This window comes from Zalophus californianus, chromosome 8 (assembly GCF_009762305.2).
Source record: "Zalophus californianus isolate mZalCal1 chromosome 8, mZalCal1.pri.v2, whole genome shotgun sequence".
Classification (NCBI taxonomy): domain Eukaryota; kingdom Metazoa; phylum Chordata; class Mammalia; order Carnivora; family Otariidae; genus Zalophus; species Zalophus californianus.
Window position 1 is genome coordinate 97,498,595 of NC_045602.1, and position 13,447 is coordinate 97,512,041.

Below are 13,447 nucleotides of genomic sequence, written 5' to 3' on the forward strand. Positions count from 1 at the left end.
CATAGGTCAGAAGTGCCTGGACATCACACATCCCCCAGGGAGGACACTCAACAAATGAAGAATGGGAGAGTGGGTACCAATATCACAGCTACCCTGCCCCACAGGTGAGATATCTCCACACTGTGTCCTGAAGCTCTCCCATGGCACAAAGTTTCAGTTGCCCATTATATAACTCACCTAAGCACACATGCTTTTAGGCTGCCTTTCCTTCCTTATATCATGCCTCCACTTCCTTGCTAGTGTTGAAGGAACCTTCCTGGTAAACTGCTTGCCTTCAAATTGTTGTCTCAGCATCTGCTTCTTGGGAAGTCCATCTGAGACTAAGACCTTGTTTTAGAGCTCACTGGATGCTTGGCTTGCTGACTCCTTTTCCACACCCTCTTAATGCTCTCTCCCACTTCTCATAGACCCCCATTTCATACAGCTGAGCTTCCAGTTCTATCTCTATCTATCGCCACATGCCTGAGCCCTGAAGGCTGGCATTCTGTACTCCTTCACATGGAAGACTGCTCTGGAGAGTGGAGAGAGTACAGTTGTTTCTATGGGCCAATGAGGTCATCAGAGAAAGAGATCTGGTGTGGTGACTGAAGGGGTGAGCAGATCTCAGCAGGAATATGCTGGACAAAGCTTGCTGAATGCCCAGAAGCCGAGAGAAGGGTGCATTTGATTACCTGAATAAAGATGCACCTTCTTGGCTCAAGAAACCATAGGAGAGAGAGGCCCTGTAGGGACCCTCTGAAGAACTCATGAAAGGATTCTTTAACCATTGGCCAGGCCAGGGAGTGCAAAGACCCACAGCCTGGTAAAGACTGCTCTGCTTTCTTGACTTTCCTCACCTCAGGACTCAGGCCCTGAAGCTAGGGAGTAGAGGAGGGGAAAGGAGAACAGGAAAAGAGTAGAGAACCAGACTTCTCACCTCATTCCCCTTCTCAACTGCAGGGCTCCCATCTGCTCAGTGAAAAAAATTTCTCAGCTTGAAGTGCCAACTTGGTCTCCAAACTATGAGACCTCAGCTGTGCTGGGATCACCTCTTTATCCTACTGTGGTTAGCAGAATAAAAGCGCCAAAGATGTCCATGACTTAATCCCTAGGACTTGTGACTATGTAACCTCATATGGATGGCAAAAGGGATTCTGCAGCTGTGATTAAGGTTATGCACCTTGAGATGGGGAGAGTAGCCTGGATTAGCCAGGTAGGTCCAATTTAATCCCACAAATCCTTACAAGCAGAGACCCATTTCCAGCTCTGGGGAAGGAGATAGATGGAAGAAGGGGGAGATTTGAAACACAAGTGGGACTTTACCCACTGCCAATAGCTATGAAGATGGAGGAATGGGGCCACAAGCCAAGGAACATGGGTGGCTTCTAGAAGCTGAGAACGGCCCTCAGCTAAAGGTCCTACAATGGAAAGGAACTAAATTCTGTCAACAACCAAATGAGGAAGGAAATGAATGCTTCCTTGGAACCACCAGAAAGGAGTGCAGCCCTGCCGACACCGTGACTCTAGCTCAGTGAACCCATGTTGGATTTCTGGCTTAAAGAACTTGAAGGTAATAGATTTGTGTTATATGAGCTATTTGCTGTTATTTGTTATGGAATCAATGGAAAACAAATACATAGACCATCTAAAGAATTTCTTTCCATGCTTGGGAGTTACCCTAAAGAAAAAGTAAACCTTTTTAAGTGGCTCCCTGTTGGGTTGCAAAATGAATGATACTTCGCCAAATCTCTGATTGAACTTCTGCTCATCAGAGAAAGAGGGAAAGAACCAGGGTGCCTGATCTGAAACCAGTGGATCTGTTCTCATTGTTGCCTCTAAATGGACACCAGAACATATAGTCCACTCTCCACCTTATCTCATTTTCCGCTTCTGCTGAAGCTTCTGACTCCTAAGAGCTGCATGTGCATACAGACTGTTGCTCAGGGAGAGAATATGGAAAGTTCCAACTGACAAAAGCAGCATTTGTTAAGTTCTTACCCTGACTTTTAAATTCACCCTCTAGGGGCACTTGGGTGGCTCAGTTGGTTAAACATCCACCTTTGGCTCAGATCATGATCCCAAGGTCCTGGGATTGAGCCCTGTGTTGTGCTCCCTGCTCAGTGGGGAGTCTGCTTGTCCCACTCCCTCTGCACCCCTCATTCCCCGCCCCTGCCTATGCTCGCACTCTTTCTCTCTCAAATAAATGAATAAAATCTTTGAAAAAATAAATAAATCCACCTTCTAATTGGACAGAAATACCATCTCTTTATTGGATCCTATAGCTTCAGCTAATACATTGACCTGGTTTTCTCCTCTACAATTTCAAACCAGTGATTTTCCAGGCATTAAAGCTGAGTGGAGAGGTTTAATTAATTGATTGGCCTATGGTCACCTGTGCTGAGTTTGACAATGTGTGTGACTCTCACAACACAGACTCATTAAAAACATTTCCTGCCTCACAGTGGTGATTAAGGATGTCTAATGAAGACTTACTGGACCTTGCAATTTTATTTGAGCATGTTATATTGCTTTTGGAATCAGAAAAAATCCACAGGGTTTTATTGTATTTTATTTATTTTTTTAAAGAGAATATTCTAAACAAACTCATCTGGAGATATATAGGTGTTTTTATCTCAGGTACTGAAGTCATATTTTAAAACGATTTTTGTTTCTCCCAGGGATGACACTTTTAAAGAGCAAGCTTTGATGTCTGCTGTTATTCAAATCCTTTCTTTTCTTTTTTTTTTTATTATGTTATGTTAATCACCATACATTACATCATTAGTTTTTGATGTAGTGATCCATGATTCATTGTTTGCGTATAACACACAGTGCTCCATGCAGAACGTGCCCTCTTTAATACCCATCACCAGGCTAACCGATCCTCCCAACCCCCTCCCCTCTAGAACCCTCAGTTTGTTTCTCAGAGTCCATAGTCTCTCCTGGTTCGTCTCCCCCTCCGATTTCTCCCCCTTTATTTTTTCCTTCCTGCTATCTTCTTCTTGTTCTTCTTCTTTTTTTTTTTTTTAACATATAATGTATTATTTGTTTCAGAGGTACAGGTCTGTGATTCAACAGTCTTACACAATTTGCAGTGCTCACCATAACACATACCCTCCCCAATGTCTATCACACAGCCACCCCATCCCTCCCACCCCCACCACTCCAGCAACCCTCAGATGTTTCCTGAGATTAAGAATTCCTCATATCAGTGAGGTCATATGTTACATGTCTTTCTCTGATTGACATATGTCGCTCAACATGATACCCTCCAGTTCCATACACTTTGTTGCAAATGGCAAGATTTCATTCCTTTTGATGGCTGCATAATATTCCATTGTATATATATACCACTTCTTCTTTATCCATTCATCTGTCGATGGACATCTTGGCTCTTTCCATATTTTGGCTATTGTCGACATTGCTGCTATAAACATCGGGGTGCACGTACCCCTTCGGATCCTTACATGTGTATCTTTGGGGTAAATACCCAGTAGTGCAATTGCTGGGTCATAGGGTAGCTCTATTTTCAACTTTTTGAGGAACCTCCATAATGTTTTCCAGAGTGGTTGCACCAGCTTGCATTCCCACTAATAGTGTAGGAGCGTTCCCCTTTCTCTACATCCCCGCCAACATCTGTTGTTTCCTGACTTGTTAATTTTAGCAGTTCTGACTGGCGTGAGGTGGTATCTCATTGAGGTTTTGATTTGGATTTCCCTGATACCGAGTGATGTTGAGCAAGTTTTCATGTGTCTGTTGGTCATTTGGATAAATGTCTGTTCATGTCTTCTGCCCATTTCTTGACTGGATTCTTTGTTCTTTGGCTGTTGAGTTTGATAAGTTCTTTATAGATTTTGGATACTAGCCCTTTATCCAATATGTCATTTGCAAATACCTTCTCCCATTCTGTTGGTTGTCTTTTTGGTTTTGTTGACTGTTTCTTTTGTTGTAAATAAAGCTTTTTATCTTGATGAAGTCCCAAAAGTTCATTTTTGCCCTTGCTTCGCTTGCCTTTGGTGATGTTTCTAGGAAGAAGTTGCTGCAGCTAGAGGTCAAAGAGGTTGCTGCCTATGTTCTCCTTTAGGATTTTGATGGACTCCTGTCTCACATTTAGGTCTTTCAACCATTTTGAGTCTATTTTTGTGTGTAGCATAAGGAATGGTCCAGTTTCATTCTCCTTCATGTGGCTGTCCAATTTTCCCAACACCATTTGTTGAAGAGACTGTCTTTTTGCTTTGTTGAAGATTAGTTGACCATAGAGTTGAGGATCCATTTCTGGGCTCTCGATTCTGTTCCATTGATCTATGTGTCTGTTTTTGTGCCAGTGCCATACTGTCTTGATGATGACAGCTTTGTAATAGAGCTGGAAGTCCGGAATTGTGATGCCACCAGCTTTGCTTTTCTTTTTCAAAATTCCTCTGGCCATTCAGGGTCTTTTTTGGTTCCATACAAATTTTAGGTTTATTTATTCCATTTCTTTGAAAGAAAGTCGATGGTATTTTGATAGGGATTGCATTAAATGTGTAGATTGCTCTAGGTAACATTGACAACTTCACAATATTTGTTCTTCCAACCCATGAGCATGGAACATTTTTCCATTTCTTTGTGTCTTCCTCAATTTCTTTCATGAGTATTTTATAGTTTTCTGAGTACAGATTCTTTGCCTCTGTGGTTAGATTTATTCCTAGGTATCTTATGGTTTTGGGTGCAATTGTAAATGGGATCGACTCCTTAATTTCTCTTTCTTCTGTCTTGTTGTTGGTGTATAGGAATGCCACTGATTTCTGTGCATTGATTTAATATCCTACCACTTTACTGAATTCCTATATGAGTTCTAGCAGTTTTGGGGTGGAGTCTTTTGGGTTTTCCACATGAAGTATCATATGATCTGCAAAGACTGAGAGTTTGACTTCTTCTTTGCTGATTCGGATGCCTTTGATTTCTTTTTGTTGTCTGATTGCTGTGGCTAGGACTTCTAATACTATGTTGAATAGCAGTGGTGATAGTGGACTTCCCTGCCGTGTTCTTGACCTTAAGGGGAAAGCGCTCATTTATTTCCCCATTGAGAATGATATTCGCTGTGGGATTTTCATAGATGGCTTTTACGATATTGAGGTATGTACCCTCTATCCCTATACTCTGAAGAGCTTTGATCAAGAAAGGATGCTATACTTTGTCAAATGCTTTTTCTGCATCTATTGAGAGGATCGTATGGTTCTTGTTCTTTCTTTTATTAATGTATTGTATCACATTGATTGATTTGCAGATGTTGAACCAAACTTGCAGCCCAGGGATAAATCCCACTTGGTTCTGGTGAATAATCCCTTTAATGTACTGTTGGATCCTATTGGCTAGTATTTTGGTGAGAATTTTTGCATCCATGTTCATCAAGGATATTGGTCTGTAATTCTCCTTTTTGATGGGGTTTTTGTCTGGTTTGGGGATCAAGGTAATGGTGGCCTCATAAAACGAGTTTGGAAGTTTTCCTTCCATTTCTATTTTTTGGAACAGTTTCAGAAGAATAGGTATTAATTCTTTTTTAAATGTTTGGGAGAATTCCCCTGAGAAGCCATCTGGCCCTGGGCTCTTGTTTTTGGGAGATTTTTGATGACTGCTTCAATTCTTTTAGTGGTTATAGGCCTGTTCAGGTTTTCTATTTCTTCCTGGTTCAGTGTTCGTAGTTGATCCATCTCTAGGAATGCAACCATTTCTTCCAGATTATCTGATTTGCTGGCATAGAGTTGCTCATAATATGTTCTTATAACTGTTTGTATTTCTTTGGTGTTGGTTGTGATCTCTCCTCTTTCATTCATGATTTTGTTGATTTGGGTCATTTCTCTTTTCTTTTTGGTAAGTCTGGCCAGGCGTTTATCAATCTTGTTAATTCTTTCAAAGAACCAGCTCCTAGTTTCGTTCATCTGTTCTACTGTTCTTTTGGTTTCTATTTCTTTGATGTCTGCTCTGATCTTTATTATTTCTCTTCTCCTGCTGGGTTTAGGCTTTATTTGCTGTTTTTTCTCTAGCTCCTTTAGGTGTAGTGTTAGGTTGTGTTTTTGAGACCTTTCTTGTTTCTTGCGAAAGGCTTGTATTGCTATATACTTTCCTCTTAGGACTGCCTTTGCTGCATCCCAAAGATTTTGAACAGCTGTGTTTTCATTTTCATTGGTTTCCATGAATTTTTTCAATTCTTCTTTAATTTCCTGGTTGACCCATTCATTCTTAAGTAGGATGCTCTTTAACATCCATGTATTTGAGTTCTTTCCGACTTCCCTCTTGTGATTGAGTTCTATTTGCAAAGCATTGTGGTCTGAAAATATTCAGGGAATGATCCCAATCTTTTGGTACCGGTTGAGACCTGATTTGTGACCTAAGATGTGATCTATTCTGGAGACTGTTCCATGGGCACTAGAGAAAAATGTGTATTCTGTTGCTTTGGGTTGGAATGTTCTGAATACATCTGTGAAATCCATTTTGTCCAGTGTGTCGTTTAAAGTCTTTATTTCCTTGTTGATCTTTTGCTTAGATGATCTGTTCATTTCAGTGAGGGGGTGTTAAAGTCCTCCACTATTATTGTATTGTTGTCGATGTGTTTCTTTGCTTTTGTTATTAATTGCCTTATGTAATTGCCTGCTGCTATGTTAGGGGCATAGATATTTACAATTGTTAGAGCTTCTTGTTGGATAGACCCTTTATGTATGATATAGTGTCCTTCCTCATCTCTTATTATAGTCTTTGGTTTCAAATCTAATTTGTGTGATATAAGGATTGCCACCACCGTTTTCTTTTGGTGTCCATTAGCAGGGTAAATGGTTTTCCACCCCCTCACTTTCCATCTGGGGGTGTCTTTGGGTCTAACATGAGTCTCTTGCAGACAGCATATCGATGGGTCTTGTTTTTTTATCCAATCTGATAGCCTGTGTCTTTTGATTGGGGTATTTAGCCCATTTACATTCAGGGTAATTTTTGAAAGATATGAATTTTGTGCCATTGTATTGCCTGTAAGGTGACTGTTACTGTATATTGTCTGTGTTCCTTTCTGACCTATGGTACTTTTAGGCTCGCTCTTTGCTTAGAGGACCCCTTTCAATATTTCTTGTAGGGATGGTTTTGTGTTTGCAAAGTCTTTTAGTTTTGTTTGTCCTGGAAGCTTTTTATCTCTCCTTCTTTTTTCAAGACAGCCTAGCTGGATATAGTATTCTTGGCTGCATATTTTTCTCATTTAATGCTCTGACTATATCATGCCAGTCCTTTCTGACCTGCCACGTCTCTGTGGATAGGTCTGTTGCCAGCCTAAGGTTTCTACCATTGTAGGTTACAGATCTCTTCTCCCAAGCTGCTTTCAAGATTTTCTCTTTGTCTCTGAGACTCATAAGTTTTACTATTAGATGTCAGGGTGATGACCTACTTTTATTGATTTTGAGGGGGGTTCTCTGTGCCTTCTGGATTTTGATGCCTCTTTCCTTCCCCACATTAGGGAAGTTCTCTGCTATAATTTGCTCCAATATACCTTCTGCCTCTCTATCTCTTTTTTCTTTTTCTGGGATCCCAATTATTCTAATATTGTTTCCTCTTATGGTATCCTTTGTCTCTCAAATTCTGCCCTCGTGATCCAGTAATTGGTTATCTCTCTTTTTCTCAGCTTCTTTATTTTCCATCATTTGGTCTTCTATATCACTAATTCTCTCTTCTGCCTCATTTATCCTAGCTGTTAGAGCCTCCAATTTTGATGCACCTCATTAATTTTGCCTTGGTTGGATTTTAGTTCTTTTATTTCTCCAGAAAGGATTTCTATACTATCGTCCATGCTTTTTTCAAGCCCAGCTAGTATCTTTAAAATCATCATTCTGAACTCTAGTTCTGACATCTTACTAATGTCCCTATTGATTAGGTCCCTGGCAGTCGGTACTGCCCCTTGTTCTTTTAAGGAGGTGATTTTTTTCTGTCTTGTCATTTTGTCCAGAGGAGAATAGATGAATTAGAGAACAAAATGCTAACAGGGTAACAATGACCCCAGAAAAATATAAACTAAAGAAATCAGAAGAGACCTGAAACCGTGGGAAAATAAAGGGAAAGAAAGAAAAAAGAAAAAAAGAAAAAGAAAAAGATAAAAACAAACAAAAACAGAATATGATCAAATATGATCAGGCTGGTGCATAGATCATTGTCACACAGTAGATTTTGGGCATATTTTGGTCTGTTAGAAGTAAGTGCCTCCCAAAATTTAAAGAAAGAAAAACTTATATATGTACAAAAATGGGGGTAAATATGATGAAGGGATGGAATATGACTGTAAAGGTGAAAATTATAAAAAGATTTTATAAAAGGAATTAAGAAGTTGTTTGAAAAAAGAAAGGAGAGAATTTCAAAAAAAAGGGGGGGTTGAGAATGTGATCAGGCAGGAGACTAGAACAAAGCCATACACTAGAGATTTAGGGTATATTTTGATCTGTTAGAAGAAACTGTATCCCAAAATTTTAAAGAAAGAACAACTTATATATATACCAAAAATAAGGTTAACTACTATGAGGGGACGGAATATGACTCTAAAAAATGAAAAATTTGAAAGATTTTTTTAAAAAAGGGATTGATAAGATGTTGGTTGAAAAAGAGAAAAAGAAAAATTCAAAAAAAAAAAGAAAAAGAAAATTAAAAAAAATTAACTTTGAAAGACTAATGAATCATGGTAAAAAGCCATGAATTCTATGTGCAGTATTCCCCTAGTGCTGGAGTTCTGCCGTTCTCATTGATTGGTAAACTTGGTCTTGGCTGGCTGTTCTTGCTGATCTTCTGGGGGGGGGGTGCCTTTTGCAGTGGTTCTCAGATGTCTTTGCTGGACACGGAATTGCCCTGCCCTTGCTCGTCTGGGCTAAGTAATCTGCTCGGGTTTGCTCTCAGGAACTTTTGTTCCCTGCTAGCTTTCTGTACAGCTTTGGAGGACAAAAGTGAAAATGGCAGCCTCCCAATCTCTGCCCCAGAGGAGCCGAGAACTCGGGGCCCCGCTCCTAGGTGAGCCCCCAGAGAAAAGTAGTCAATCACTCCCGTCTCCCCAGTCTCTGGCCGCACTCCTTGCTCACCACCTGTGACTGAGCGTTTCTATCTCTGGCACACGACCCTGTGTGGAGTCTCCAAACCCAGCAGATCCCTGCAGTGCACTCCCGCCCCGCTCCTCCTAGGGGAGGAAGGGGAGTCTCCCAGATCTGTCACTTGTTGGGTCCCTGCTGGAGGAGCAGTGGCCCGACTGTGCCACAGATCACAGTCTATGGCCACCCCGAGCTGAGAGCCCGCGCCTCGGCTCCGTCTCTGCAGCCGGCTTCCCCGCTCTGATACCTGGGAGCTCTGCCACACTCAGGTACCTCCAGTCTTTCTGTGACCCCGAGGGTCCTGAGACCACACTGTCTCAGCGAGGATTCCATCCCCCGCTTAGCCACTGGAGCGACGTCCCTCAACAGAGCCGACTTCTAAAAGTTCTGATTTTGTGCTCTGCTGCTATCACTTGCCAGTAGCAGCTGACAGAGGCCCCCACCCCCGCCGTCTATCTTCCCGAATATCGCCTTGGATTCACTTCTCCACACGTTCTACCTTCCAGAAAGTGGTCGCCTTTTCTGTTCAGAGAGTTGCTGGTATTCTTTTCTTCGATCTCTTGTTGAGTTTGTAGGTGTTCAGAATGGTTTGATCCCTATCTAGTGAATTTCTGTGGCCAGATGAAATTTAAGTCTCCTACTCCTCCGCCATCTTGCTCCTCCCCCTCCTATTCAAATCCTTTTTATCCTATGCTTCTCTCTCCCTCTTCCACTCTTCTTGATCATTCAATTACAGAGAAGGGAGAGTTAAGCATCTCCTACTACCATGATAGATTTGTCAATTTCTTTCAGTCTTCTGCCAATTGTGTTTATTTTAGAACTGTGTTATTGGTATCATACAGCTTTAGAATTCCTGCAGTGTTTTTGTCAACTGAAACTCTTACCAATTTTTAGTGACCCATTTTCCCTCTGAATAATGCTTTGTCCAGAAAGCCCATTTTTGTGTAATATTATACACATCTACACCAACCTTGGTTAGTATTTGCATAATATCTCATGCTATTTATTTTTGGTGTTTACAAAAACATTTGCTTTACATTTTCAAAGATTATATGGTGGTCTGTAAATTTTTATCTTTTTTTCCTTGTTTTTTTTTGAGAGGACTGAAGAGCAGAGTTTATTGAAAACTAAATTTTTGTCTTTTAACAAAATTTACATTGATTGTGATTACAGATATTTGAATTCTCTTTTATTATCTTATTTTATATGTTCTTTCTTTTTACATTACCTTTTTATGCTTCTTTTCTTACTTTACTTTTTCACTTTGTCTTCTTTTGGATCATGTGTATATTTCTCTAATTCACTTTTCTCCTCTCCTTGTTGGGAAATCATATATCCTATTTATATATTCTTTTTTTTTTTTACTTCAGTGGTTATCCTAGATATTTCTCTCCTTATAATTATCAGTGGAGTATAATTTAAATATAGAAAAATGTACATATAGTAAGTGCACAACTTAGTGGATTTTCACATTATGAATATACTCATGTAATCAACATCTAGATTAAGAAACATGACCCCATGCCCAGAAGGCCTCCTCATACCCTCTAGAAAATCTTACACACTTACCTGGTGTAAACTTAACAAAGTCTAAAATTCAGCACACTCTTTATGCTTCTCCCAAACAGAATAAGATTTTACTTTGGAGTGTTTGATCTCCAACCACCACCTTTTAATTTCTATACTGTTGTTGTCAAGGATTTTATTCAACCTCATTTCTTAACTCCTTTAAATTACCATGATATGTCTATCATTTTTTTTAAAGATTTTATTTATTTATCTGACAGAGCACAAGCAGAGGGAGAAGCAGGCAGTGGGAGAGGGAGAAGCAGGCCCCCCACTGAGCAAGGAGCCCAATGTGGGACTTGATCCCAGGACCCTGAGATCATGACCTGAGCCGAAGGCAGATGCCTAACTGACTGAAACACGCAGACGCCCCATGTCTATCATTTTCATTGCTTGCCATTCCTTCTTGCAGCTTAGATATTCCAGGCATGATGGTTTTCCTTTTTGAAGTTTATCTTTTGCAGTTTCTGTAGATAGAGCTATTGATAGAAAAGTCTCCATTTTGTTTGTCTATAAATGTCTTTATTTAATCTTTTTTCCCCAAATTTATCTTTACTGTTGTACAAATCTGTGCTCACAGTAGTTTTTCTCCTAGTGCTTTGAAAACTTTATTCCACAGTCCTGTGCTTTCTATTATCATTGATAAAGCAGCTCTCTTTCTAATTGTCACATATTTGTCTTACTGCCTGGCTATTTAGAAGAGTTTCTTTTTTCTTTTTTTAATGTGGGGTTACATAGTTTTACTAAGATATATTTACATGTGGATTTTCATCTATATATCTATTATGTATCTATCATCTATGTATCTATGTATCTATCCTTCTATCTATTATTTATCTATCCCAATCAAGATCAATATGCTTTCTGATTCTGAGGATTATGTAATTCTTTGAGCAGTTCTGGAAATCTCTCAGCCATTATTTCTTTAGGGATTGACTCTTAATTTTCTTTCGAAACCTTGATTGCCCACGAGACATTTTCACTCTGTCCTCCAGCACACTGCTTCTGTGCGGCGTTTTCCCACACACCACTGGATACCTTTGTCAGTTCTCAGATGTGTCTGATCTGCTGGTTTCCCTGTCCATTGAATTTCTCATTTTATTTATGACGGTTTTCTTAAGAAGTCCTATTTGGTTCTTTTTCAAATACACTTGGTCAGTTTTGAGTGTCGCTTATTCCTTCATCATATTTCCAACTCTCTCTATATCTCTACATTTATTAAAATCTATTTATCTTATATCTTCTGTTCATTCTAATATCTGCAGTCATTATTAGTCTGATTATCTCATTTGTTGTTTTTCCTGACTGTCACTCATGGTGCCTTGTTTCTTTCTTCTTTTTTTTTTTTATTAACATATAATGTATTATTTGTTTCAGGGGTACATGTCTGTGATTCATCAGTCTTACACAATTCACAGCGCTCACCATAGCACATACCCTCCCCAATGTCCATCACGCAGCCACCCCATCCCTCCCAACCCCCTCCACTCCAGCAACTCTCAGTTTGTTTCCTGAGATTAAGAGTCTCTTATGGTTTGTCTCCCCCTCCAGTTTCATCTTGTTTCATTTTTCCCAACATTCCCCTATGATCCTCTGTCTTGTTTCTCAAATTCCTCATCTCAGTGAGATCATATGATACTTGTCATTCTCTAATTGACTTATTTCGCTTAGCATAATACATGGTGCCTTGTTTCTTATGTAATTGGTGATATTTGATTGTGAGCTCATTTCTTTTAGATCATCTCTGGGAAGTCTTTGGAATTTTGAGTCAAGATGATCATCCTTTCAGAATGGATATGGCTTTGTTTCTGCCAGCTCTCTGGGTGCTACCAACTGAGGAACACTTAAATTTATGGTCAGAGCTTGGATTGTTTCAGGATGTTTGAGTTACATTAATTCTGTCTAACTTGGTAATGGTGGTTTCTGGTCACAGATTTTAAATAAATTTAAAATTTATTTAAAAAATTTTTTAAATTATTTTATTTTATTTTTTTATTATACTCAATTATCCAACTTATAGTACATCATTAGTTTTTGATGTAGTGTCAACGATTCATTAGTTGCATATAACACCCAGTGCTCATCACCACACGTCCCCTCCTTAATACCCATCACCTGGTTACCCAATCTCCCCACCCCCTCCCTTCTGTAATCCTCAGTTTGTTTGCCAGAGTCCAGAGTCTCTCATGGTTTGTTTCCCTCTCTGATTTCTTCCCATTCAGTTTTCCCTCCCTTCCCTTTTGGTCATCTGTGCTATTCTTTATGTTCCACATATGAATGAAACTGATAATTGGATTTTTAAGCAGATTTCTTTTAAAATTATTATTATTATTATTATTATTATTATTATTAATGTTTCATCCATTCCATTGCCAAGGCCCTACATGAATGGATTACCACCCTCTTTCCCACTGGTAGGGAATTTTTTTTTCCTAGTCTGCACTTCAGAGCACTGCCTTCTAATGGTCCCACCTCATGTGTAGATTCTTAATCAGGTCTCCCAACCAGTTTGGGCCCAAGTTTTGTCTCTTGTTCCCTATCACATACCCCACTAAAATTCAAGGTTTAGAACACCCGAGATTGGAGACAAGTGCAGAGAAATGCTGGCATCAGCATTGCTTACTTCTTTGGATTGACTTTTTATTTCTCCTTTTCAAAGAATTCCTTTATTTTTTTTACCAGCTAGCTTACCCATGAATTAAAAAATTTTTTTTGCCTTCCCCCCTACCAAACCAGGGTTGAGAGATACGTGAATTACTAACTAGGATTTCCCCTGATATTTTATTGTAACACATTACTGTTGCATTTGTAAATATGCATAT